The sequence below is a fragment of the Rhamphochromis longiceps genome, linkage group LG1, assembly GCF_057381845.1.
Source record: "Rhamphochromis longiceps isolate RC_006_pf linkage group LG1, R_longiceps_female_GT1.1, whole genome shotgun sequence".
NCBI lineage: Eukaryota > Metazoa > Chordata > Actinopteri > Cichliformes > Cichlidae > Rhamphochromis > Rhamphochromis longiceps.
The window spans coordinates 18,312,443-18,339,867 of record NC_140557.1 but is presented as its reverse complement, the minus strand read 5'-3'; the positions used below and the strand labels follow the sequence as shown (position 1 = coordinate 18,339,867).

Below are 27,425 nucleotides of genomic sequence, written 5' to 3'. Positions count from 1 at the left end.
ATAATGCACATTTGACCCTTTTAAATATTGCAAAGCCTGTCTTATGTGGATAGTGTCAACAAACTGGTATTGATAATGGCCTTTATAAGTTAACTTGCGCTTTAGTTTTACTGGTAATAAAGAGCCTTCCATGCTAGAACGGGGTAAGACATTGGTGGTTTCTACAATGTTTGCTGGAACACATGTCACGGGTCCATGTACTCCATTTTGTCCACCCTTAGGTAAGGCTAGCATTTTCATAAATGGTATGTGTAAAGCTATTAAATGTTGTTCTAAGCTATTTAAACATGCCAATTCAGGTGGAATTGGATGCAATTCTAAATTATTTTTTACAGACTCTGGAGGCACTTCATTTTTATTAATTTTATAATGGCATGTATAACAGATCCACAGTTTAGCTTTAGCTGTGTCCAACCAGTGACATGGATTTATACAATCTTTATTACATTTGTGTAAATAGTCTTCAGTTATACATTTTTCTGCAATCATTACTGCAGTTTTAGTTTTGTTATAATAGTTTTTTTGACAATGTAACACCTGATGTCTAAATAACAACCTATGGCAGACACAGCAAACAAAATCTGGTCCATCTTTTACTTTATCTAAAAAAAATTCCATCACAAAATCAGACTGCTCTGCCTTTTCTTTCATTTGCTGCCTTTTTAATTTGACACCAGCAATAACACGCATCTTATGTTCTGGATTTCCATGATACTTTCTAGCTGCCATTGCATTTATTTTTTTCCTGTGCAACTCATTTGATCTGTATTTACTAATGCTCATTTGTTTTACCTTTTCTTTATGCGACACATTTTGTTGATATTTACTAATGCTCATTTGCCTTACCTTTTCTTTATGCGACACATTTTGTTGATATTTACTAATGCTCATTTGCCTTACCTTTTCTTTATGCGACACATTTTGTTGATATTTACTAATGCTCATTTGCCTTACCTTTTCTTTATGCGACATGTTTTGTTGATATTTACTAATGCTCATTTGTTTGACCTTTTCTTTATGCGACACATTTTGTTGATATTTACTAATGCTCATTTGTTTGACCTTTTCTTTATGCGACACATTTTGTTGATATTTACTAATGCTCATTTGTTTGACCTTTTCTTTATGCGACACATTTTGTTGATATTTACTAATGCTCATTTGCCTTACCTTTTCTTTATGCGACATGTTTTGTTGATATTTACTAATGCTCATTTGTTTGACCTTTTCTTTATGCGACATGTTTTGTTTATATTTACTAATGCTTATTTGTTTTAATCTTGCTTTACGCATGACATGTTCATTATAGGTCATTTGACTGTGTAAACATCGTTTAGTTTTTAAATACTTTGAAAAACAATAGTTAGTATTTGAACTAAAGGTATCTGAATTATCCTTTGCTTGTTCTTTTGTTTTTATTCTACACATATTCTGTTGTGCAGATGAATTAGTCTTGCTACATAAACCAAAACAAACAGCCTTATGAACATCTTGCACACAAATTACTGGCTCAAAATGACCATTTTGACACGTTAAATATATCCCTTCATTTATGACAACAGGAGTCGTGCAGCTGTACTTTTTCCATTTGTCACCATTATATATTAATATGTCCAATCCACAAGCATTTGCTGCAGCCTGAAATTCTGTGTCAGTAGCAGAATGTCCAACATACTTTATCTTTGACTTTAAAATATACTCTGATATTGAAGCATAATCTTTTCCCACAAACTTCATGTACTTTTCACCATTATTCTCTATATACTTTACAACAGCAAGCCTTATCTTCCTGTGACTCTTCTGAGAACCACTGATTATATGAGACAAAGCCCTGAAGAAACTATTTCCATCCTCTACAACCTTATCTGTTTCACAAACAACACCTAAAGGACCATACACAGAATGAACGTTTTTATCCTGCTTCTCAAATTCAACATTAAATTTGCAGCATAAAGTATGTGCAACTCCATTAGAAAGAGGACTAAAGCTAATCTTTTTCTGACCTTCATCATTCAAAACCTCAACATCAGCATCTGTATCTAGTACTACTGCATCTGCACAAAATGTGTGATCCTGTGTTTTCTCAAAAGTACTTTTATCCTTACTATGAGACCTAGTGCTGTATCTTCCGATAACAGATGGACTGGTTTTGCAGTAGCCATAACAGGTCTGCTCTTCGGGCTTAAGAACACAAACCACCGTCTCATAATGATTCCCATGACGATTTTCTAAATAGATTCCCTTTTCTGACAAAAGCTTGCCATTACAGCCGTATTTTAGCCAACGCTCATCATGAAATGTAAATACATCAACTCCTAAACAATTAGCAGTTGCTTGGATTTCAACTTCTGTAGCCCAGCTGTTAACATTTCTCATTTTAGATTTCTGAATGTAGTCTGCAACTGTTGAATACTCTGATCTTAAAATATTTCTATATATTGCAGCATTCCTCTCCAACTCTTTCACAATGGCAAGTCTTATCTTGCGATGGTGCTTTTGTGTGCCAGTCACAACCTGAGAAATAGCTCTGAAGAAACAGTTCCCATCAGCCACTATACTTTCATTTTTGCATGGAACACCTAACAAACCAACACATGTAGACGCTGGTACACTAATTTTTTCAAACTCCACATTTAACTGTGTGCACAAAGCCTGACAAACCCACTCAGAAATGGGACTAAACACCAGCTTGTTGTTTGTCACTTCACTAACAAATTCAACATCTGAATTCACCTGAGACACATCATACTGTTTTAACTTCTTAGCTTCACTGTGACCCACTGAAATCTTGCGCTTTCTTGTTGCATCATTACATAATAACCCCAAATTATACTCAGAACAACTCAAGGTCTTTCCAGACATTTTGCAACTCTCTGCCTCTATTAAAGACTCCACGATGATAACATCACTGATGTTTGGTTCATTCTGGATTGAATCACAACTTGATTCTGGTGTAAAGGTTTTGCACGTTTTTTCACAACTGTCTTTGGGTGTGGCACTATCAGACACCATAAGGTACCTAACACAAACACCAGCTACTTCAAAAGGCTTTTGCTTCTGACTCAGGCCCGTTGCCAGCTGGCAGATGTGTCTGACCACATCTTCAAGTGACCTGAAGCACAAAACAACACTTCTTCCCTGCTCACTGACCAAACCCACAGCACTGCGTGCATGAGAATCAACTAGTGCATATTGTCCATTCTCAGAAATGACTGCACATGTACTGCCACACAATGTCAGAAGACATGTATTATACATGGCACAGATCTTTTGCAGCCCAGTCTGCAGGGTAGTGTAGACACCATTCTCAATGAGTTCCCCTTCAAGCACATCAACATCCCCACTGACAAAATCTCCATACTCAAACTCAAAGTTTTGCCCATCAATACAATACTTTTTAGGCAAATCAGGGACACACAACACACTGGATGAGTTGCTTATCATGTTGCCGTCTCTCAAATTGGTGTACAAAAGGTCACCTAAAACTACAACTCTGTCAAGAACTTTTGTCTCCCATGAAAAGACGCTATCAACTTTATGTTTTGCCAGGCTAACCAGACCTATAGCCATACACTGAACTCCTCCATATTTAAATCGATCATCAGCCTGGTGAAATGATCCTCTCACACTCTTTATAATGCAACAGCTATCCTCTGCTCCAACTCCCGTGACAGCATTAACAGTTTCAAGGTTGACAGAAGTGTTATCAACTTTAGCTGTAAGATTCGTGTCAACATCCCTGTCCACAAACACTGCACTGCTCTCCACGTCAACATCAACTTGACCTGCCTGCACAGAAATGCTGCTAACAGCATACCATTGTGCATCTAAAGACGTCTGTAAATTTCTGATGTGAAGCATCAGGTCGTCAAGGCATGTGTTAAAAACAGCCACAGCTGTGCCAATCTCAGATGCCAGCCCAGCTACATTACGTGTGCCACAATCAACAACAACAAAATAATTCTTGTGATGAATGATGACACTAACTGCAGTGTGAAGATCCAACAGACACATGCCATCCCTCAACAGATGTTCCTGCAGCTTTTCATACAACACAGCTTCCCCTTCCGACAGCCCAAAAGCTATGTAAACTGGCGGGCCAATATCAACTTTCCATCTTTGGCCAAACACAGTGTGCTGCCCAATCAGCCTGCAAACGCTATGCTTGCTGCCAATGTCCTGTCTTGCCTTAGCTATATACCTACCTAACTGGCACCCCTCTACACATATATCATCAACATCCTCTGGTTTCCATGTACACACTGGAGCTATCATATGCTTGATTGCAGCCACAACACTGCAGGCAATTAAGGCATTCACATCTGAAGTGGATGGTGCACATTGAACAGCAGTCCCAGCAACAATGGATGCTTGCAACTTCTCTGCACAAATGCAAACATTTGGGTTAGCATTGGACTTACCAGAGGTGATTCTTGGTGTGCGCCGCATGCGAAAACCCTTTTTTCTTGGCATCTACAATAAAAAGAGAAAAAAAATATATTAAACAAACATCCACACTCCAGCTCACATGTTAGTTTGCTCCAAGCATTTACACAAAGGTCAGTGTTTTGTAGTAGCTAATATGTCATTCTTCATAACAGAATTGTTGATATAGGTTACAAGCAAGTCTGGCGCTGAACAGAAATTGTCGCGCTATGCGCCTGTGTTTATTGTGCATAAATACTGAATTGTCCTGACACAATATTGCGTTTCGTTTCTTTTATTACCATGGTACATTAACAAAAACATATACTTTTATTCACAGGATAAAACTTTTTTTTTGTATCACTAATTGCGCAGTACGATTACAGCATACAATATTATTGTCACTGCTACATTTCTGTAATGAACCAGAAAATATTTCCACTACTAATTAATTACCGTTGAGCTTAAAGGTCCTATTAATAAACGGTTAACGAATGTGTATTTATGAAGACGATTTGTGAGACTGGTAAACTTATGATAGGTACGATGGTCTTTCATTCTACACGGTGCATTTCAAGGTCCTGTACCCATCTGTCGGTAAACTAGACCTGGGCTTGTTAAAGTGACCTGAAGTTACTAAAAACTTCATGAGTGTATGCACTCACTCCAAGAACCGTATGATTATCAATTTGAGCGTGGTGAAAGTTGGGCTCTCGCTAACTCTTTTGTCCACTCTGTGTGCTCGTAAGGGTCTAACCCTTTCACTCTTTTGATTTTTTTCCTCGTATCTTTTCTTTGACTTTTCATCAAGTTTGTCTTTGTACGGAGCGGTATTGTTCTCCTTCGTTTTTGTACATACCTCTTTTGGGGGGCAAAGTAAAAGCAAGAAGGTATTAGAACCGGAGAATGAACGTTTTGCGGTGCTGCAAATGCTTGCATTTGATGCATTGCTTTAATTGTTTTGCCACTAGTGCCCGGCATGCAATGCATGAAAGTCATGTGGTCTGTCAATCTCTATTATGACTACGAACACTAAAGTAAGGGGGTGGAACATGACCTTCCAGTCATGTTCAAATCAAACCTGACCATTTTAAAACTTAAGACACTCATAAATATTGTCATTTACATTTGATTGCCTAAAGGCTTTATGAGATTCTCCACACTATTAACTTATACAAGTGATGTGGGGGGGGGGGGGGGTGAGTGCATTGAGATTAGAATCTCACCCCCCCTGCCATTGACTGAACAAACGACTGAATAGCCCACTGAACGACTACTTAACGACCCACTGAACAATACTGGAGAACATTTTTTAAACCTTCTCTTTCCACTTTTTGCTCTTAACAGGAAGCATCAAAAAACGTCAAAAAACCCTTGTTAAAACCTCAAGCATGTAAGGCTATAGTCAGCATTTTTAATAACTTACCTTGGTTCACACCAAATCCAGCTGTTCTGCTGAAAGTTCACAGCAAGCCTTCTGAAGTATCTGTACGTGATGTCCCTTAGGAAGTTTGATCTCCTAATACAAAAAAGATATTGTACAATTAAACATTATTGACATAAGATCAGAAAAAGGTCATTTTCAGACTGAAACAGAAATAAAGAAACCTTAACCCTAGCAATTAAAATTGTGACAAAGACAAAACCCCACCCATAAATGGCATGGTTTTTTTAATGACCAGTTATGCTCAGGTTAAAATCTATACCTGTGCACCTACCAAAAATAATTAAACATCAGATTCACAAGGCTAAAATAAATGTGAGACAATAACAAAATTTTCTCAATACCTGCATAATTAGCATGATGCAAATTTAACAACTCACAATGAACGCACAACAAATCACAGCTATGTGAAAAATTACAATTATCCTCTTACGCTCTATAGCCACCAGTACTGTGGCTCAAGAGTTATGCAAAAACCTCCATGTATCACACCTTTCATGCAAATATCACGTAGTATCCACAGAAGCCTTATAATTTTAGCTAAATGGTCATATAAACCATTTCTAAAACTACCAAAGACAGCAGAAACAAGCATGATTGAAATAGCAGTTACTAAATTGCTTAAAATCTGCTAAACACACATAAACCAGCCAAAAATGTTCCACACTTCATGTATTTCATTATATTCATGTTGTGCTTTACTTGAAATAAGAAATCAGTGGCTAATTACCCGGCCTAGCTTTCACAGATTTCAGTCTTTCAAAAAAGACCACAAAATGGCTTAATGGCCCAAATTCACTAAAACAGAAAACCAAACCAAAGACTTTTCACCGGTAACCCTCCCACAAACAATAAAAAAATAACTTAAATACAAAGTAAATTCTGTTACTGAAATTTAAAATGTGGTTTTACACCAAAAATAAAATTCAATTTACAACAAATAAAACTTACCAAGAATTGCACAAGGGCAGGGTTTTTCAAAAATAATCTCTTGTGATGTTTGTTATAGTGGTCTAAAATGATGTCCTCGAATCCTCAGAATGTTAAAATCCAAAGCTCTCCTCTTCTCGTTTGCTAAAAGCAAAGTGGCTTACAAACCAGTAGCACAGGTATTTATTGAAATCATGAGGGACATTCAAAAAACTTCAAATGATCCAATCACAGAAGCCAACAGGGGAGGGACTGTCACAAAGTAACCAGTGAAGTTACAATGCAATAAACAGTACTCAACACCTTTTTTCCCTTGACTAGTTAAAACCTTTATTCAGCAGTACACTAATTTCCATAGCTGTTGTCCACACCCTTGGCTTTGCCAAAAGACACAATCCAATCTTTTGTCTCAGACTCAGTCTCACCTTCGTTTCACAGCCTTACAACTTATTCATTTCAACAGTGTGACCTCAAGTTTGCCCCCCGCTTCCCCTTCACACATGAAAACAAAAGACAGCCATTGATAGTCTCTACCACTAACTGTCTCACCACACCTATTTCTGAATTAAAAATTACCCAAAGTGACCTAAAACATGCCACTTTGGGTCAAATGTGAAAAAATATATTAATCTAAGAAAACTTAGCATTATTATAAAACATCTGTCACAAGTCTTCGTCTGTCTGAGTGGTGGCCTCTGTCACATCTGAACAAAACAAAAACAAAGGGGGAAAGGTGAGGGGTTATACTTTTCTACATCACTGGTTGTTTGTTGTTGGCTTTAAACAAAATAACCAATAATTATTACAACAATTAAGCAGCATTACTCAATTTCTTCCTATTATATAAAAATGAAGCCAATATCTGGATGAGCTCTAATTACATGAATTAGCCGTGATATATGCCAATATGTCAATATGTATGAGAAATACAATATGTCAACATAATTTAAAAAACACAATCAATGAAGATTATTCCAGAGTCTCGGGCATGCCAGGGCATGTCAGGGTAAACTTCATTCAACTACAGAGGATACTTGCAGTCAAACTAAAAGAAGCTGTCAAAATGGACAGCAAAGTTGCTTTCATGTTTTAATTAAAAACAGTCTGGAAACACAACAAACAGTAGTCAAGACCTTTTTTCCCCTTTAGTAGTTAAAAGCTTTAATCGGCAGGGCACTAATTTCCACATCTGTAGTCCACATCTTGACCTTCTCAATAGACAGTTTTAACAGCTTCTCCCCCCCCCCCCCCCCCCCGCTTCCCCTTCACACATGAAAACAAAAGACAGCCATTGATAGTCTCTACCACTAACTGTCTCACCACACCTATTTCTGAATTAAAAATTACCCAAAGTGACCTAAAACATGCCACTTTGGGTCAAATGTGAAAAAATATATTAATCTAAGAAAACTTAGCATTATTATAAAACATCTGTCACAAGTCTTCGTCTGTCTGAGTGGTGGCCTCTGTCACATCTGAACAACACAAAAACAAAGGGGGAAAGGTGAGGGGTTATACTTTTCTACATCACTGGTTGTTTGTTGTTGGCTTTAAACAAAATAACCAATAATTATTACAACAATTAAGCAGCATTACTCAATTTCTTCCTATTATATAAAAATGAAGCCAATATCTGGATGAGCTCTAATTACATGAATTAGCCGTGATATATGCCAATATGTCAATATGTATGAGAAATACAATATGTCAACATAATTTAAAAAACACAATCAATGAAGATTATTCCAGAGTCTCGGGCATGCCAGGGCATGTCAGGGTAAACTTCATTCAACTACAGAGGATACTTGCAGTCAAACTAAAAGAAGCTGTCAAAATGGACAGCAAAGTTGCTTTCATGTTTTAATTAAAAACAGTCTGGAAACACAACAAACAGTAGTCAAGACCTTTTTTCCCCTTTAGTAGTTAAAAGCTTTAATCGGCAGGGCACTAATTTCCACATCTGTAGTCCACATCTTGACCTTCTCAATAGACAGTTTTAACAGCTTCTCCCCCCCCCCCCCCCCCCCGCTTCCCCTTCACACATGAAAACAAAAGACAGCCATTGATAGTCTCTACCACTAACTGTCTCACCACACCTATTTCTGAATTAAAAATTACCCAAAGTGACCTAAAACATGCCACTTTGGGTCAAATGTGAAAAAATATATTAATCTAAGAAAACTTAGCATTATTATAAAACATCTGTCACAAGTCTTCGTCTGTCTGAGTGGTGGCCTCTGTCACATCTGAACAAAACAAAAACAAATAATATTTTTTGACAGTTAGTATTTATAAACAACTTTAACAAATATACATGGGTAAAACAGACATTTGCATATATCTAATCCTTATAAAATCACAAATGAAGAAAACAAAACATGATACTAATCATGGATTTAATATTTTCTCCAAATGATTTATCATAAACTAAAATAAATAATTCGCATTCATGTTTATTTGTATGTAGACAGTCGTTCAATAGTAATTCATAGAGTATTTTTTCTAAGTCCCATTTCTTAAAATAAGACACTGAAGCCAACATTCACTGTTTATACCATCCAAACAATACATTAAGACTTACCATCACGTGCGAATGTAATCGAAGCTTGCAATGCATCCAGCTCCTGGGCAGTGTTATTCAGCATTTCTTTTTCAGCATCCAGCTGTTCTTTTAAAACAGAAATCTTTCTTTCGGCTGCACGCCTGAGCCGCACCTGCCGAACCAAGAGGTCCATTGCCTTGGCATGAAGTTGCAAGCACCTTGTATATAGATCCTCTCTGCTGACCCCTGGGTCCAAGCAGGCATACTGAAATTACAAAATATTTTGGATCATAACAAAATTAGAAAACAGTTATTCGCTTCAATCTATGCTGCCGCTACAATGTAATGTTTGTAGTGCCAGATCACAACAACAGCTGTATAAAAGTCTCAGCTTAACCTTGTGCCATCCTTTAAAAAACTTACGTTGATCACCCTGGGGACCCAAAAAGGCCCCAGTATGGCACAAGGGTTAACAGTGACTTATATGAAAGAGCAAACAAACAAACAAACAAACACAAGAAACACTAAACACAGCATCCTGCCCAGCTCTGTAACAGGTAATGTAGCGTAAAAACAAATTTTTCTACACTATAAATAAAATTTAAGAAATATTTGTTACTTACAGTTGATAGTTGAAATTCTTGACGCAATGATTCAACTTCAGGATCATTAATCCCAGCAAACTTCGTTGGGGAAGCATATGCCATTCTCTATTTATGATAAAGTATGAGGTTAATTAGTTACATTTTACACAACATTCAAACAATATACAAACATGAGAGCATCAAAGAGACTTTACTTACACATAAACATGTAGTTAGTTCACAATAATGATCAGTAATGCAATTACATTCATTCAAAAAACACAAAACATATATATAAATGGTAAATGGCCTGTATTTCTATATCGCTTTACTAGTCCCTAAGGACCCCAAAGCGTTTTACACATCCAGAATGAAGGTGTAAATTAATCAATGTATGACATTAAGATAATGCTCACCAACTCTTGCTGTCTGCTGCTCAAATTTGCTTAAAGAAAAGGATTGAACGCACAACAAATCACAGCTATGTGAAAAATTACAATTATCCTCTTACGCTCTATAGCCACCAGTACTGTGGCTCAAGAGGTATTTATTGAAATCATGAGGGACATTCAAAAAACTTCAAATGATCCAATCACAGAAGCCAACAGGGGAGGGACTGTCACAAAGTAACCAGTGAAGTTACAATGCAATAAACAGTACTCAACACCTTTTTTCCCTTGACTAGTTAAAACCTTTATTCAGCAGTACACTAATTTTCATAGCTGTTGTCCACACCCTTGGCTTTGCCAAAAGACACAATCCAATCTTTTGTCTCAGACTCAGTCTCACCTTCGTTTCACAGCCTTACAACTTATTCATTTCAACAGTGTGACCTCAAGTTTGCCCCCCGCTTCCCCTTCACACATGAAAACAAAAGACAGCCATTGATAGTCTCTACCACTAACTGTCTCACCACACCTATTTCTGAATTAAAAATTACCCAAAGTGACCTAAAACATGCCACTTTGGGTCAAATGTGAAAAAATATATTAATCTAAGAAAACTTAGCATTATTATAAAACATCTGTCACAAGTCTTCGTCTGTCTGAGTGGTGGCCTCTGTCACATCTGAACAACACAAAAACAAAGGGGGAAAGGTGAGGGGTTATACTTTTCTACATCACTGGTTGTTTGTTGTTGGCTTTAAACAAAATAACCAATAATTATTACAACAATTAAGCAGCATTACTCAATTTCTTCCTATTATATAAAAATGAAGCCAATATCTGGATGAGCTCTAATTACATGGATTAGCCGTGATATATGCCAATATGTCAATATGTATGAGAAATACAATATGTCAACATAATTTAAAAAACACAATCAATGAAGATTATTCCAGAGTCTCGGGCATGCCAGGGCATGTCAGGGTAAACTTCATTCAACTACAGAGGATACTTGCAGTCAAACTAAAAGAAGCTGTCAAAATGGACAGCAAAGTTGCTTTCATGTTTTAATTAAAAACAGTCTGGAAACACAACAAACAGTAGTCAAGACCTTTTTTCCCCTTTAGTAGTTAAAAGCTTTAATCGGCAGGGCACTAATTTCCACATCTGTAGTCCACATCTTGACCTTCTCAATAGACAGTTTTAACAGCTTCTCCCCCCCCCCCCCCCCCCCCCGCTTCCCCTTCACACATGAAAACAAAAGACAGCCATTGATAGTCTCTACCACTAACTGTCTCACCACACCTATTTCTGAATTAAAAATTACCCAAAGTGACCTAAAACATGCCACTTTGGGTCAAATGTGAAAAAATATATTAATCTAAGAAAACTTAGCATTATTATAAAACATCTGTCACAAGTCTTCGTCTGTCTGAGTGGTGGCCTCTGTCACATCTGAACAAAACAAAAACAAATAATATTTTTTGACAGTTAGTATTTATAAACAACTTTAACAAATATACATGGGTAAAACAGACATTTGCATATATCTAATCCTTATAAAATCACAAATGAAGAAAACAAAACATGATACTAATCATGGATTTAATATTTTCTCCAAATGATTTATCATAAACTAAAATAAATAATTCGCATTCATGTTTATTTGTATGTAGACAGTCGTTCAATAGTAATTCATAGAGTATTTTTTCTAAGTCCCATTTCTTAAAATAAGACACTGAAGCCAACATTCACTGTTTATACCATCCAAACAATACATTAAGACTTACCATCACGTGCGAATGTAATCGAAGCTTGCAATGCATCCAGCTCCTGGGCAGTGTTATTCAGCATTTCTTTTTCAGCATCCAGCTGTTCTTTTAAAACAGAAATCTTTCTTTCGGCTGCACGCCTGAGCCGCACCTGCCGAACCAAGAGGTCCATTGCCTTGGCATGAAGTTGCAAGCACCTTGTATATAGATCCTCTCTGCTGACCCCTGGGTCCAAGCAGGCATACTGAAATTACAAAATATTTTGGATCATAACAAAATTAGAAAACAGTTATTCGCTTCAATCTATGCTGCCGCTACAATGTAATGTTTGTAGTGCCAGATCACAACAACAGCTGTATAAAAGTCTCAGCTTAACCTTGTGCCATCCTTTAAAAAACTTACGTTGATCACCCTGGGGACCCAAAAAGGCCCCAGTATGGCACAAGGGTTAACAGTGACTTATATGAAAGAGCAAACAAACAAACAAACAAACACAAGAAACACTAAACACAGCATCCTGCCCAGCTCTGTAACAGGTAATGTAGCGTAAAAACAAATTTTTCTACACTATAAATAAAATTTAAGAAATATTTGTTACTTACAGTTGATAGTTGAAATTCTTGACGCAATGATTCAACTTCAGGATCATTAATCCCAGCAAACTTCGTTGGGGAAGCATATGCCATTCTCTATTTATGATAAAGTATGAGGTTAATTAGTTACATTTTACACAACATTCAAACAATATACAAACATGAGAGCATCAAAGAGACTTTACTTACACATAAACATGTAGTTAGTTCACAATAATGATCAGTAATGCAATTACATTCATTCAAAAAACACAAAACATATATATAAATGGTAAATGGCCTGTATTTCTATATCGCTTTACTAGTCCCTAAGGACCCCAAAGCGCTTTACACATCCAGAATGAAGGTGTAAATTAGTCAATGTATGACATTAAGATAATGCTCACCAACTGTTGCTGTCTGCTGCTCAAATTTGCTTAAAGAAAAGGATTGAACGCACAACAAATCACAGCTATGTGAAAAATTACAATTATCCTCTTACGCTCTATAGCCACCAGTACTGTGGCTCAAGAGTTATGCAAAAACCTCCATGTATCACACCTTTCATGCAAATATCACGTAGTATCCACAGAAGCCTTATAATTTTAGCTAAATGGTCATATAAACCATTTCTAAAACTACCAAAGACAGCAGAAACAAGCATGATTGAAATAGCAGTTACTAAACTGCTTAAAATCTGCTAAACACACATAAACCAGCCAAAAATGTTCCACACTTCATGTATTTCATTATATTCATGTTGTGCTTTACTTGTAATAAGAAATCAGTGGCTAATTACCCGGCCTAGCTTTCACAGATTTCAGTCTTTCAAAAAAGACCACAAAATGGCTTAATGGCCCAAATTCACTAAAACAGAAAACCAAACCAAAGACTTTTCACCAGTACCCCTCCCACAAACAATAAAAAAATAACTTAAATACAAAGTAAATTCTGTTACTGAAATTTAAAATGTGGTTTTACACCAAAAATAAAATTCAATTTACAACAAATAAAACTTACCAAGAATTGCACAAGGGCAGGGTTTTTCAAAAATAATCTCTTGTGATGTTTGTTATAGTGGTCTAAAATAATGTCCTCGAATCCTCAGAATGTTAAAATCCAAAGCTCTCCTCTTCTCGTTTGCTAAAAGCAAAGTGGCTTAAAAACCAGTAGCACAGGTATTTATTGAAATCATGAGGGACATTCAAAAAACTTCAAATGATCTTTTGTCTCAGTCTAACCTTTTCAACAGTGTCACTTGCCCCCCCCTTGCTTGCCCTTCACACATGAAAACAAAAGACAGCCATTGATAGTCTCTGCCACCAACTGTCTCACCACACCTAATTCTGAATTAACAATTACCCAAAGTGACCTAAAACATGCCACTTTTGGGTCACTTTAGGTCACAGTCCCAGTGGGTGACAGCATATAAAAGTAAGAAAGCTTAGCAAGTACCTGATGCTGTCAAATCATAAGAAATTAGCAGAAATATCGTAAAACCAAAACAGTCAAATGAAAAAGCAGCATAAGCCAAAGTTCCTTCAGAAGTACAGTATCAGAGAATGGTGAAAGACTGTTGGAATAATTGGCAGTGGAGTTTATCGTGTGGTCTCTGTGTTTTTCTGTCAGTTAATCAGGCTGAATCTGCCAAACTGCGAGATCATTGAAAGGCCCACAACGAATAGACACAACGAAGGTTAAATCAATTTGGTAGCAAAAGACTGTTATTTAGCATCTTCATTGATGTCAATGACAAACAAAGAAGAATAGTTCATTCTGGTGAAAAACCAGCACGAGTTATCTACACAAATCTTCCATAGCTCTAAGGATTAACGGCAAGTCTTGTTCCTTACTGTTCATATTGAGCTTCTGTTTAATACATTGGCAGTGCAATAGCATAGTGTTTAGGTTTATATCAACAAAATACAGGAATCTTAATAGAACAACTAGAGAATGAGAAGAATACATAAATATGAAAAAATATATTTCAGCTTCTCCTCTCTGTTGTGTTGCAACATAGCCATTCGACATGGAAAATGAAGTAGCTTTCAAGAAAGAGAAAGCTTGAAAAACTTACAAACACTGACAATCAACTAGTGTACAGCTTTCAAGTGTAATTTATACATTTTAATAGTAATGTCTTTAAAACTATCAGTGACATTGAAAGGAGTTATTAGTTATTATCAAAACATCAAATTGTTCATAAAACATAAGTTCGCTTTTTTTTATTTTAAAGCCAAAATGACACCAGTGACACCACTAGTGTTTTATAAATCTTGATTCATAAACAATTATGTTAGAAACTTATTTCCTATTCACAATACTTGTTATTATTAAACATTTAATGTGAAAAAGTTTCATCCTCCTCTTAGTCTTCATACATCTCTTTTTTTAAACTTGTAGAGTTGTAGAATTTAAACTAATAACACATATACCATAAGGATGAATAAACAGTCAAAGAAAACCAAAATTTAAAACAGGAACATTTATTATAAAATATTTACACATCTGTCACAACTCTTTGTCTGTCTGACTGGAGTCCTCTGTCACATATGTACAAAACAAACCAAAACAATATTTTTCACAGTTGAGTATTCACAGTATTTATAAAGCAATTGTAAAAAAATTGAGTAGTTAAAATCTTTATTCAGCAGTACACTAATTTCCATAGCTGTTGTCACCTTGGTTTCACAGCCTTACAACTTATTCATTTCAACAGTGTGACCTCAAGTTTGCCCCCCCCCCGCTTCCCCTTCACACATGAAAACAAAAGACAGCCATTGATAGTCTCTACCACTAACTGTCTCACCACACCTATTTCTGAATTAAAAATTACCCAAAGTGACCTAAAACATGCCACTTTGGGTCAAATGTGAAAAAATATATTAATCTAAGAAAACTTAGCATTATTATAAAACATCTGTCACAAGTCTTCGTCTGTCTGAGTGGTGGCCTCTGTCACATCTGAACAAAACAAAAACAAATAATATTTTTTGACAGTTAGTATTTATAAACAACTTTAACAAATATACATGGGTAAAACAGACATTTGCATATATCTAATCCTTATAAAATCACAAATGAAGAAAACAAAACATGATACTAATCATGGATTTAATATTTTCTCCAAATGATTTATCATAAACTAAAATAAATAATTCGCATTCATGTTTATTTGTATGTAGACAGTCGTTCAATAGTAATTCATAGAGTATTTTTTCTAAGTCCCATTTCTTAAAATAAGACACTGAAGCCAACATTCACTGTTTATACCATCCAAACAATACATTAAGACTTACCATCACGTGCGAATGTAATCGAAGCTTGCAATGCATCCAGCTCCTGGGCAGTGTTATTCAGCATTTCTTTTTCAGCATCCAGCTGTTCTTTTAAAACAGAAATCTTTCTTTCGGCTGCACGCCTGAGCCGCACCTGCCGAACCAAGAGGTCCATTGCCTTGGCATGAAGTTGCAAGCACCTTGTATATAGATCCTCTCTGCTGACCCCTGGGTCCAAGCAGGCATACTGAAATTACAAAATATTTTGGATCATAACAAAATTAGAAAACAGTTATTCGCTTCAATCTATGCTGCCGCTACAATGTAATGTTTGTAGTGCCAGATCACAACAACAGCTGTATAAAAGTCTCAGCTTAACCTTGTGCCATCCTTTAAAAAACTTACGTTGATCACCCTGGGGACCCAAAAAGGCCCCAGTATGGCACAAGGGTTAACAGTGACTTATATGAAAGAGCAAACAAACAAACAAACAAACACAAGAAACACTAAACACAGCATCCTGCCCAGCTCTGTAACAGGTAATGTAGCGTAAAAACAAATTTTTCTACACTATAAATAAAATTTAAGAAATATTTGTTACTTACAGTTGATAGTTGAAATTCTTGACGCAATGATTCAACTTCAGGATCATTAATCCCAGCAAACTTCGTTGGGGAAGCATATGCCATTCTCTATTTATGATAAAGTATGAGGTTAATTAGTTACATTTTACACAACATTCAAACAATATACAAACATGAGAGCATCAAAGAGACTTTACTTACACATAAACATGTAGTTAGTTCACAATAATGATCAGTAATGCAATTACATTCATTCAAAAAACACAAAACATATATATAAATGGTAAATGGCCTGTATTTCTATATCGCTTTACTAGTCCCTAAGGACCCCAAAGCGCTTTACACATCCAGAATGAAGGTGTAAATTAGTCAATGTATGACATTAAGATAATGCTCACCAACTCTTGCTGTCTGCTGCTCAAATTTGCTTAAAGAAAAGGATTGAACGCACAACAAATCACAGCTATGTGAAAAATTACAATTATCCTCTTACGCTCTATAGCCACCAGTACTGTGGCTCAAGAGTTATGCAAAAACCTCCATGTATCACACCTTTCATGCAAATATCACGTAGTATCCACAGAAGCCTTATAATTTTAGCTAAATGGTCATATAAACCATTTCTAAAACTACCAAAGACAGCAGAAACAAGCATGATTGAAATAGCAGTTACTAAATTGCTTAAAATCTGCTAAACACACATAAACCAGCCAAAAATGTTCCACACTTCATGTATTTCATTATATTCATGTTGTGCTTTACTTGAAATAAGAAATCAGTGGCTAATTACCCGGCCTAGCTTTCACAGATTTCAGTCTTTCAAAAAAGACCACAAAATGGCTTAATGGCCCAAATTCACTAAAACAGAAAACCAAACCAAAGACTTTTCACGGGTAACCCTCCCACAAACAATAAAAAAATAACTTAAATACAAAGTAAATTCTGTTACTGAAATTTAAAATGTGGTTTTACACCAAAAATAAAATTCAATTTACAACAAATAAAACTTACCAAGAATTGCACAAGGGCAGGGTTTTTCAAAAATAATCTCTTGTGATGTTTGTTATAGTGGTCTAAAATGATGTCCTCGAATCCTCAGAATGTTAAAATCCAAAGCTCTCCTCTTCTCGTTTGCTAAAAGCAAAGTGGCTTAAAAACCAGTAGCACAGGTATTTATTGAAATCATGAGGGACATTCAAAAAACTTCAAATGATCCAATCACAGAAGCCAACAGGGGAGGGACTGTCACAAAGTAACCAGTGAAGTTACAATGCAATAAACAGTACTCAACACCTTTTTTCCCTTGACTAGTTAAAACCTTTATTCAGCAGTACACTAATTTCCATAGCTGTTGTCCACACCCTTGGCCTTGCCAAAAGACACAATCCAATCTTTTGTCTCAGACTCAGTCTCACCTTCGTTTCACAGCCTTACAACTTATTCATTTCAACAGTGTGACCTCAAGTTTGCCCCCCGCTTCCCCTTCACACATGAAAACAAAAGACAGCCATTGATAGTCTCTACCACTAACTGTCTCACCACACCTATTTCTGAATTAAAAATTACCCAAAGTGACCTAAAACATGCCACTTTGGGTCAAATGTGAAAAAATATATTAATCTAAGAAAACTTAGCATTATTATAAAACATCTGTCACAAGTCTTCGTCTGTCTGAGTGGTGGCCTCTGTCACATCTGAACAAAACAAAAACAAAGGGGGAAAGGTGAGGGGTTATACTTTTCTACATCACTGGTTGTTTGTTGTTGGCTTTAAACAAAATAACCAATAATTATTACAACAATTAAGCAGCATTACTCAATTTCTTCCTATTATATAAAAATGAAGCCAATATCTGGATGAGCTCTAATTACATGAATTAGCCGTGATATATGCCAATATGTCAATATGTATGAGAAATACAATATGTCAACATAATTTAAAAAACACAATCAATGAAGATTATTCCAGAGTCTCGGGCATGCCAGGGCATGTCAGGGTAAACTTCATTCAACTACAGAGGATACTTGCAGTCAAACTAAAAGAAGCTGTCAAAATGGACAGCAAAGTTGCTTTCATGTTTTAATTAAAAACAGTCTGGAAACACAACAAACAGTAGTCAAGACCTTTTTTCCCCTTTAGTAGTTAAAAGCTTTAATCGGCAGGGCACTAATTTCCACATCTGTAGTCCACATCTTGACCTTCTCAATAGACAGTTTTAACAGCTTCTCCCCCCCCCCCCCCCCCCCCGCTTCCCCTTCACACATGAAAACAAAAGACAGCCATTGATAGTCTCTACCACTAACTGTCTCACCACACCTATTTCTGAATTAAAAATTACCCAAAGTGACCTAAAACATGCCACTTTGGGTCAAATGTGAAAAAATATATTAATCTAAGAAAACTTAGCATTATTATAAAACATCTGTCACAAGTCTTCGTCTGTCTGAGTGGTGGCCTCTGTCACATCTGAACAACACAAAAACAAAGGGGGAAAGGTGAGGGGTTATACTTTTCTACATCACTGGTTGTTTGTTGTTGGCTTTAAACAAAATAACCAATAATTATTACAACAATTAAGCAGCATTACTCAATTTCTTCCTATTATATAAAAATGAAGCCAATATCTGGATGAGCTCTAATTACATGGATTAGCCGTGATATATGCCAATATGTCAATATGTATGAGAAATACAATATGTCAACATAATTTAAAAAACACAATCAATGAAGATTATTCCAGAGTCTCGGGCATGCCAGGGCATGTCAGGGTAAACTTCATTCAACTACAGAGGATACTTGCAGTCAAACTAAAAGAAGCTGTCAAAATGGACAGCAAAGTTGCTTTCATGTTTTAATTAAAAACAGTCTGGAAACACAACAAACAGTAGTCAAGACCTTTTTTCCCCTTTAGTAGTTAAAAGCTTTAATCGGCAGGGCACTAATTTCCACATCTGTAGTCCACATCTTGACCTTCTCAATAGACAGTTTTAACAGCTTCTCCCCCCCCCCCCCCCCCCCCCCCGCTTCCCCTTCACACATGAAAACAAAAGACAGCCATTGATAGTCTCTACCACTAACTGTCTCACCACACCTATTTCTGAATTAAAAATTACCCAAAGTGACCTAAAACATGCCACTTTGGGTCAAATGTGAAAAAATATATTAATCTAAGAAAACTTAGCATTATTATAAAACATCTGTCACAAGTCTTCGTCTGTCTGAGTGGTGGCCTCTGTCACATCTGAACAAAACAAAAACAAATAATATTTTTTGACAGTTAGTATTTATAAACAACTTTAACAAATATACATGGGTAAAACAGACATTTGCATATATCTAATCCTTATAAAATCACAAATGAAGAAAACAAAACATGATACTAATCATGGATTTAATATTTTCTCCAAATGATTTATCATAAACTAAAATAAATAATTCGCATTCATGTTTATTTGTATGTAGACAGTCGTTCAATAGTAATTCATAGAGTATTTTTTCTAAGTCCCATTTCTTAAAATAAGACACTGAAGCCAACATTCACTGTTTATACCATCCAAACAATACATTAAGACTTACCATCACGTGCGAATGTAATCGAAGCTTGCAATGCATCCAGCTCCTGGGCAGTGTTATTCAGCATTTCTTTTTCAGCATCCAGCTGTTCTTTTAAAACAGAAATCTTTCTTTCGGCTGCACGCCTGAGCCGCACCTGCCGAACCAAGAGGTCCATTGCCTTGGCATGAAGTTGCAAGCACCTTGTATATAGATCCTCTCTGCTGACCCCTGGGTCCAAGCAGGCATACTGAAATTACAAAATATTTTGGATCATAACAAAATTAGAAAACAGTTATTCGCTTCAATCTATGCTGCCGCTACAATGTAATGTTTGTAGTGCCAGATCACAACAACAGCTGTATAAAAGTCTCAGCTTAACCTTGTGCCATCCTTTAAAAAACTTACGTTGATCACCCTGGGGACCCAAAAAGGCCCCAGTATGGCACAAGGGTTAACAGTGACTTATATGAAAGAGCAAACAAACAAACAAACAAACACAAGAAACACTAAACACAGCATCCTGCCCAGCTCTGTAACAGGTAATGTAGCGTAAAAACAAATTTTTCTACACTATAAATAAAATTTAAGAAATATTTATTACTTACAGTTGATAGTTGAAATTCTTGACGCAATGATTCAACTTCAGGATCATTAATCCCAGCAAACTTCGTTGGGGAAGCATATGCCATTCTCTATTTATGATAAAGTATGAGGTTAATTAGTTACATTTTACACAACATTCAAACAATATACAAACATGAGAGCATCAAAGAGACTTTACTTACACATAAACATGTAGTTAGTTCACAATAATGATCAGTAATGCAATTACATTCATTCAAAAAACACAAAACATATATATAAATGGTAAATGGCCTGTATTTCTATATCGCTTTACTAGTCCCTAAGGACCCCAAAGCGTTTTACACATCCAGAATGAAGGTGTAAATTAATCAATGTATGACATTAAGATAATGCTCACCAACTCTTGCTGTCTGCTGCTCAAATTTGCTTAAAGAAAAGGATTGAACGCACAACAAATCACAGCTATGTGAAAAATTACAATTATCCTCTTACGCTCTATAGCCACCAGTACTGTGGCTCAAGAGGTATTTATTGAAATCATGAGGGACATTCAAAAAACTTCAAATGATCCAATCACAGAAGCCAACAGGGGAGGGACTGTCACAAAGTAACCAGTGAAGTTACAATGCAATAAACAGTACTCAACACCTTTTTTCCCTTGACTAGTTAAAACCTTTATTCAGCAGTACACTAATTTTCATAGCTGTTGTCCACACCCTTGGCTTTGCCAAAAGACACAATTCAATCTTTTGCCTCAGACTCAGTCTCACCTTCGTTTCACAGCCTTACAACTTATTCATTTCAACAGTGTGACCTCAAGTTTGCCCCCCGCTTCCCCTTCACACATGAAAACAAAAGACAGCCATTGATAGTCTCTACCACTAACTGTCTCACCACACCTATTTCTGAATTAAAAATTACCCAAAGTGACCTAAAACATGCCACTTTGGGTCAAATGTGAAAAAATATATTAATCTAAGAAAACTTAGCATTATTATAAAACATCTGTCACAAGTCTTCGTCTGTCTGAGTGGTGGCCTCTGTCACATCTGAACAACACAAAAACAAAGGGGGAAAGGTGAGGGGTTATACTTTTCTACATCACTGGTTGTTTGTTGTTGGCTTTAAACAAAATAACCAATAATTATTACAACAATTAAGCAGCATTACTCAATTTCTTCCTATTATATAAAAATGAAGCCAATATCTGGATGAGCTCTAATTACATGGATTAGCCGTGATATATGCCAATATGTCAATATGTATGAGAAATACAATATGTCAACATAATTTAAAAAACACAATCAATGAAGATTATTCCAGAGTCTCGGGCATGCCAGGGCATGTCAGGGTAAACTTCATTCAACTACAGAGGATACTTGCAGTCAAACTAAAAGAAGCTGTCAAAATGGACAGCAAAGTTGCTTTCATGTTTTAATTAAAAACAGTCTGGAAACACAACAAACAGTAGTCAAGACCTTTTTTCCCCTTTAGTAGTTAAAAGCTTTAATCGGCAGGGCACTAATTTCCACATCTGTAGTCCACATCTTGACCTTCTCAATAGACAGTTTTAACAGCTTCTCCCCCCCCCCCCCCCCCCCCGCTTCCCCTTCACACATGAAAACAAAAGACAGCCATTGATAGTCTCTACCACTAACTGTCTCACCACACCTATTTCTGAATTAAAAATTACCCAAAGTGACCTAAAACATGCCACTTTGGGTCAAATGTGAAAAAATATATTAATCTAAGAAAACTTAGCATTATTATAAAACATCTGTCACAAGTCTTCGTCTGTCTGAGTGGTGGCCTCTGTCACATCTGAACAAAACAAAAACAAATAATATTTTTTGACAGTTAGTATTTATAAACAACTTTAACAAATATACATGGGTAAAACAGACATTTGCATATATCTAATCCTTATAAAATCACAAATGAAGAAAACAAAACATGATACTAATCATGGATTTAATATTTTCTCCAAATGATTTATCATAAACTAAAATAAATAATTCGCATTCATGTTTATTTGTATGTAGACAGTCGTTCAATAGTAATTCATAGAGTATTTTTTCTAAGTCCCATTTCTTAAAATAAGACACTGAAGCCAACATTCACTGTTTATACCATCCAAACAATACATTAAGACTTACCATCACGTGCGAATGTAATCGAAGCTTGCAATGCATCCAGCTCCTGGGCAGTGTTATTCAGCATTTCTTTTTCAGCATCCAGCTGTTCTTTTAAAACAGAAATCTTTCTTTCGGCTGCACGCCTGAGCCGCACCTGCCGAACCAAGAGGTCCATTGCCTTGGCATGAAGTTGCAAGCACCTTGTATATAGATCCTCTCTGCTGACCCCTGGGTCCAAGCAGGCATACTGAAATTACAAAATATTTTGGATCATAACAAAATTAGAAAACAGTTATTCGCTTCAATCTATGCTGCCGCTACAATGTAATGTTTGTAGTGCCAGATCACAACAACAGCTGTATAAAAGTCTCAGCTTAACCTTGTGCCATCCTTTAAAAAACTTACGTTGATCACCCTGGGGACCCAAAAAGGCCCCAGTATGGCACAAGGGTTAACAGTGACTTATATGAAAGAGCAAACAAACAAACAAACAAACACAAGAAACACTAAACACAGCATCCTGCCCAGCTCTGTAACAGGTAATGTAGCGTAAAAACAAATTTTTCTACACTATAAATAAAATTTAAGAAATATTTGTTACTTACAGTTGATAGTTGAAATTCTTGACGCAATGATTCAACTTCAGGATCATTAATCCCAGCAAACTTCGTTGGGGAAGCATATGCCATTCTCTATTTATGATAAAGTATGAGGTTAATTAGTTACATTTTACACAACATTCAAACAATATACAAACATGAGAGCATCAAAGAGACTTTACTTACACATAAACATGTAGTTAGTTCACAATAATGATCAGTAATGCAATTACATTCATTCAAAAAACACAAAACATATATATAAATGGTAAATGGCCTGTATTTCTATATCGCTTTACTAGTCCCTAAGGACCCCAAAGCGCTTTACACATCCAGAATGAAGGTGTAAATTAGTCAATGTATGACATTAAGATAATGCTCACCAACTCTTGCTGTCTGCTGCTCAAATTTGCTTAAAGAAAAGGATTGAACGCACAACAAATCACAGCTATGTGAAAAATTACAATTATCCTCTTACGCTCTATAGCCACCAGTACTGTGGCTCAAGAGTTATGCAATATTTATTGAAATCATGAGGGACATTCAAAAAACTTCAAATGATCTTTTGTCTCAGTCTAACCTTTTCAACAGTGTCACTTGCCCCCCCCGTTCAGGGAAACGGGGTTGTCATGGTGGCACGTGGAGTTTCAATCACTCGCCAAAAAGCAGTAATCTGCTGTCACTCAAAATGAAAATGTCCAATATGTCCCAAAGGTCGCAGGCGTGATGAGACTCGAGCTCGGAAATGTTTGTTATGCCATTTGTCAGTAATGGTTAGAGTGCCACCTAGTGGAACGACTATAATCATGATTGAATGAGATGAAATGTTAGCTGGTGGTTGAATGCATGAATTCCATCAATGTGACATCAGATCGGACGTGCTGGTTGTAGGTGTTGGGCGTAGCTCGACGCGATGGGGTGCGAGGGCCCTCATAACGCTGCTTGCAGCTTTAATTATTATTAGGGCCCGAGCACTGACAGTGCGAAGGCCCTATTGTAATTGCTCTGTTTATTAGGGCCCGAGCACTGACAGTGCGAAGGCCCTATTGTAATTGCTCTGTTTCTTATTATTATTATTATTATTTCGGCAAATGAATTGGCTTTTTGAGGGCCTAAACATGCTCAAAAACTCATGAAATTTTGCAGACATGCCAGGTCTGGTGAAAAATTTTGTATTTTAATGGTTTTACTCATGAGCACTGGGAAATGGCTCTACAGCGCCACCTATGCCTTGTTAAATGCAGCCCTACGACCACATCGTTTCAGCTACATGTATGAAATTCGGCACACATGTGTATCATGCCACGACAAACAAAAAAGTCTGTGGGCCCATTGACGCAAACCCAACAGGAAGTCCGCCATTTGGAAGAGAAGGTGACATTTTGGCTCTAATTTTGCCATTTCCATGCCTCGAACTTTTGCGAACTCCTCCTTGGGATTTGGTTGTATAAGCTTCATCTTTGGTCAGTGTCAACTACACACCTGGGCCATGTTAAATTGCGGAGCTTTTGAGTTTTCACAATACTATGAGGCCGTGGCGCCATGGCGAATTTCGATGACTCGCCATGAAAATCTTATTGCCTCTCATTCTGTCATACATGTTCCGATCTGGACCAAAGAGCACACATATGATAAGGCTCCACCCCTGAACATATTTCAACTGCCATATTTGACATCAAGGACAGCGCCACCTAGTGGGAACAGGAAATGTCATGTTTTACACTTTGGGGTACAGTATAGTGAAGGGTGACATCTGCAGCCTCAAATTTCTCCAGGAAAGCCTTAAGGAGTTGGTCTTGGGTTACAGTGAAAACTGTGAGTTTTCGCGAAAGGGTGTGACCCCAGCAGCATGGCGAACTTTGATGTCACGCCATGAAGAAAGAAATTAGTATAACTCAATGAAATCCAGTCTGATCAGTACCAGACTTTACAGGCATGATGTCAGACCCGCCCTGAACAGATTGATGTGCCCATTGTCGGAAATACGGACAGCGCCACCTAGTGGCAACAGGAAATGTCATGGCTTTAATTTTGTTGTACTGATTTTCACAGGTTCATCTTGGCCACCTCAAAAGCGGTGAATATCACCATCAGTCCCTCGTGATGCTTCAGTGCAAAAATTGTGAGTTTAAACTGAACGGCGCACCCTGGTGGCAACGCTGTTCAACATGAAAGATGAAGTGGCTTTTGAGGGTCTTGGAAAGTTTATAGAGGCTTGAAATTTGGCACACACCTCCAAATGGATGAAGGCTTTGTTGGCATGTGATCATTTTCATTGAATAGCGCGAAATTGCTCCACAGCGCCCCCTACAAAATTTCAAAACCACAGCCCCTGCTCTGTGTTCTATGTATGATTCTGAAACCTGGTAAGCTTATAGGAGATATCAAGATGTACAAAAAAGTCTCTTGGTGCAATATCCCAAATCCAACAGGAAGTCAGCCATTTTAATATTAATGTGTAATTTTGGCAACATTTTCCCCTCTTTCCAGGCACCGTTCTTTGACGAACTCCTCCAAGGGATTTCATCATATTGAACCAATCTCCAGTGTGTGGAATCTAAAGACCTTTGTGATGTTAAATTGCGAAGCTTTTTACATTCAGTGAAACGGGGTGGTTATGGTGGCACCTAGAGTTTGAATCACTCGCCAAAAAGCAGTAATCTGCTGTCACTCAAAAACACAATGTCCAATCTCTCCCAAACGTCTCAGGTGTGATGAGACTCGAGCTAGGAAATGTTTGTTATGCCATTTGTCAGTAATGGTTAGAGCTCCACCTAGTGGGACAACTATAATCATGATTGAATGAGATGAATTGTTAGCTGGTGGTTAAATGCATGAATTCCATCAATGTGACATCACATCGGACGTGCTGGTTTTAGGTGTTGGGCGTGGCTTGACGCGCCGGGGGTGCGAGGGCCCTCATAACGCTGCTTGCAGCTTTAATTATTATTATTATTATTATTATTTCGGCAAATGAATTGGCCGTTTGAGGGCCTAAACATGCTCGAAAACTCATGAAATTTTGCACACGCGTCAGGTCTGGTGAAAATTTACGTATTTTAATGTTCTCAGACATGGCCAGGGAAAATTAGCTCAGTAGCGCCACCTAGAAAAATGAAAAACGCGAGCCCCCGATATGGGTATGACCTACATGTTTGAAAGTCGGTACACCTATATAACGTTCAGAGTCGAACAAAAAAGTCTATTATGGCAATGTCCTAAACCCAACAGGAAGTCCGCCATTTTGGATTGAAGGTGACATTTTGGCTCTGATTTTACCGTTTCCATGCCTCGAACTTTAACGAACTCCTCCTTGGGGTTTGATTTCATAACCTTCATATTTGGTCAGTGCCAACTACACCCTTGTGCCATGTTAAATTGCGGAGCTTTTGAGTTTTCACAATACCATGAGTCCGTGGCGCCACGGCGAATTTCGATGACTCGCCATGAAAATCTTATTGCCTCTCATTTTGTCATACATTTTCTGACCTTGACCAAAGTGAACACATATGATAAGGCTCCACCCCTGAACATATTTCAACTGCCATATTTGACATCAAGGACAGCGCCACCTAGTGGGAACAGGAAATGTCATGTTTTACACTTTGGGGTACAGTATAGTGATGGGTGACATCTGCAGCCTCAAATTTCTCCAGGAAAGCCTTAAGGAGTTGGTCTTGGGGTACAGTGAAAACTGTGGCTTTTCACGAAAGGGTGTGACCTCAGCAGCATGGCGAACTTTGATGTCTCGCCATGAAGAAACAAATTAGTATAACTCCATGAAATCCAGTCTGATTAGTACCAGACTTTACAGGCATGATGTCAGTCCCGCCCTGAACAGATTGATGTGCCCATTGTCGGAAATACGGACAGCGCCACCTAGTGGCAACAGGAAATGTCATGGCTTTAACTTTGTTGTACTGATTTTCACAGGTTGATCGTGGCCACCTCAAAAGCGGTGAATATCACCATCAGTCCCTCGTGATGGTTTAATGCAAAAATTGTGACTTTAAACTGAACGGCGCACCCTAGTG

The 27,425-nt window shown here is 37.1% G+C and overlaps 1 long non-coding RNA gene across 1 annotated transcript; it reads right to left on the bottom strand.

The window, feature by feature from the left end:
- Positions 1 to 11,880: 11,880 nt before the first annotated feature.
- On the bottom strand, positions 11,881 to 13,971 carry LOC146678564 (uncharacterized). Its single transcript, XR_014912373.1, has 3 exons — positions 13,676 to 13,971; positions 12,686 to 12,772; positions 11,881 to 12,327 (listed from the first exon to the last, which is right to left on the bottom strand). It is a non-coding gene; the product is annotated as an uncharacterized LOC146678564 (long non-coding RNA).
- Positions 13,972 to 27,425: the final 13,454 nt, after the last annotated feature.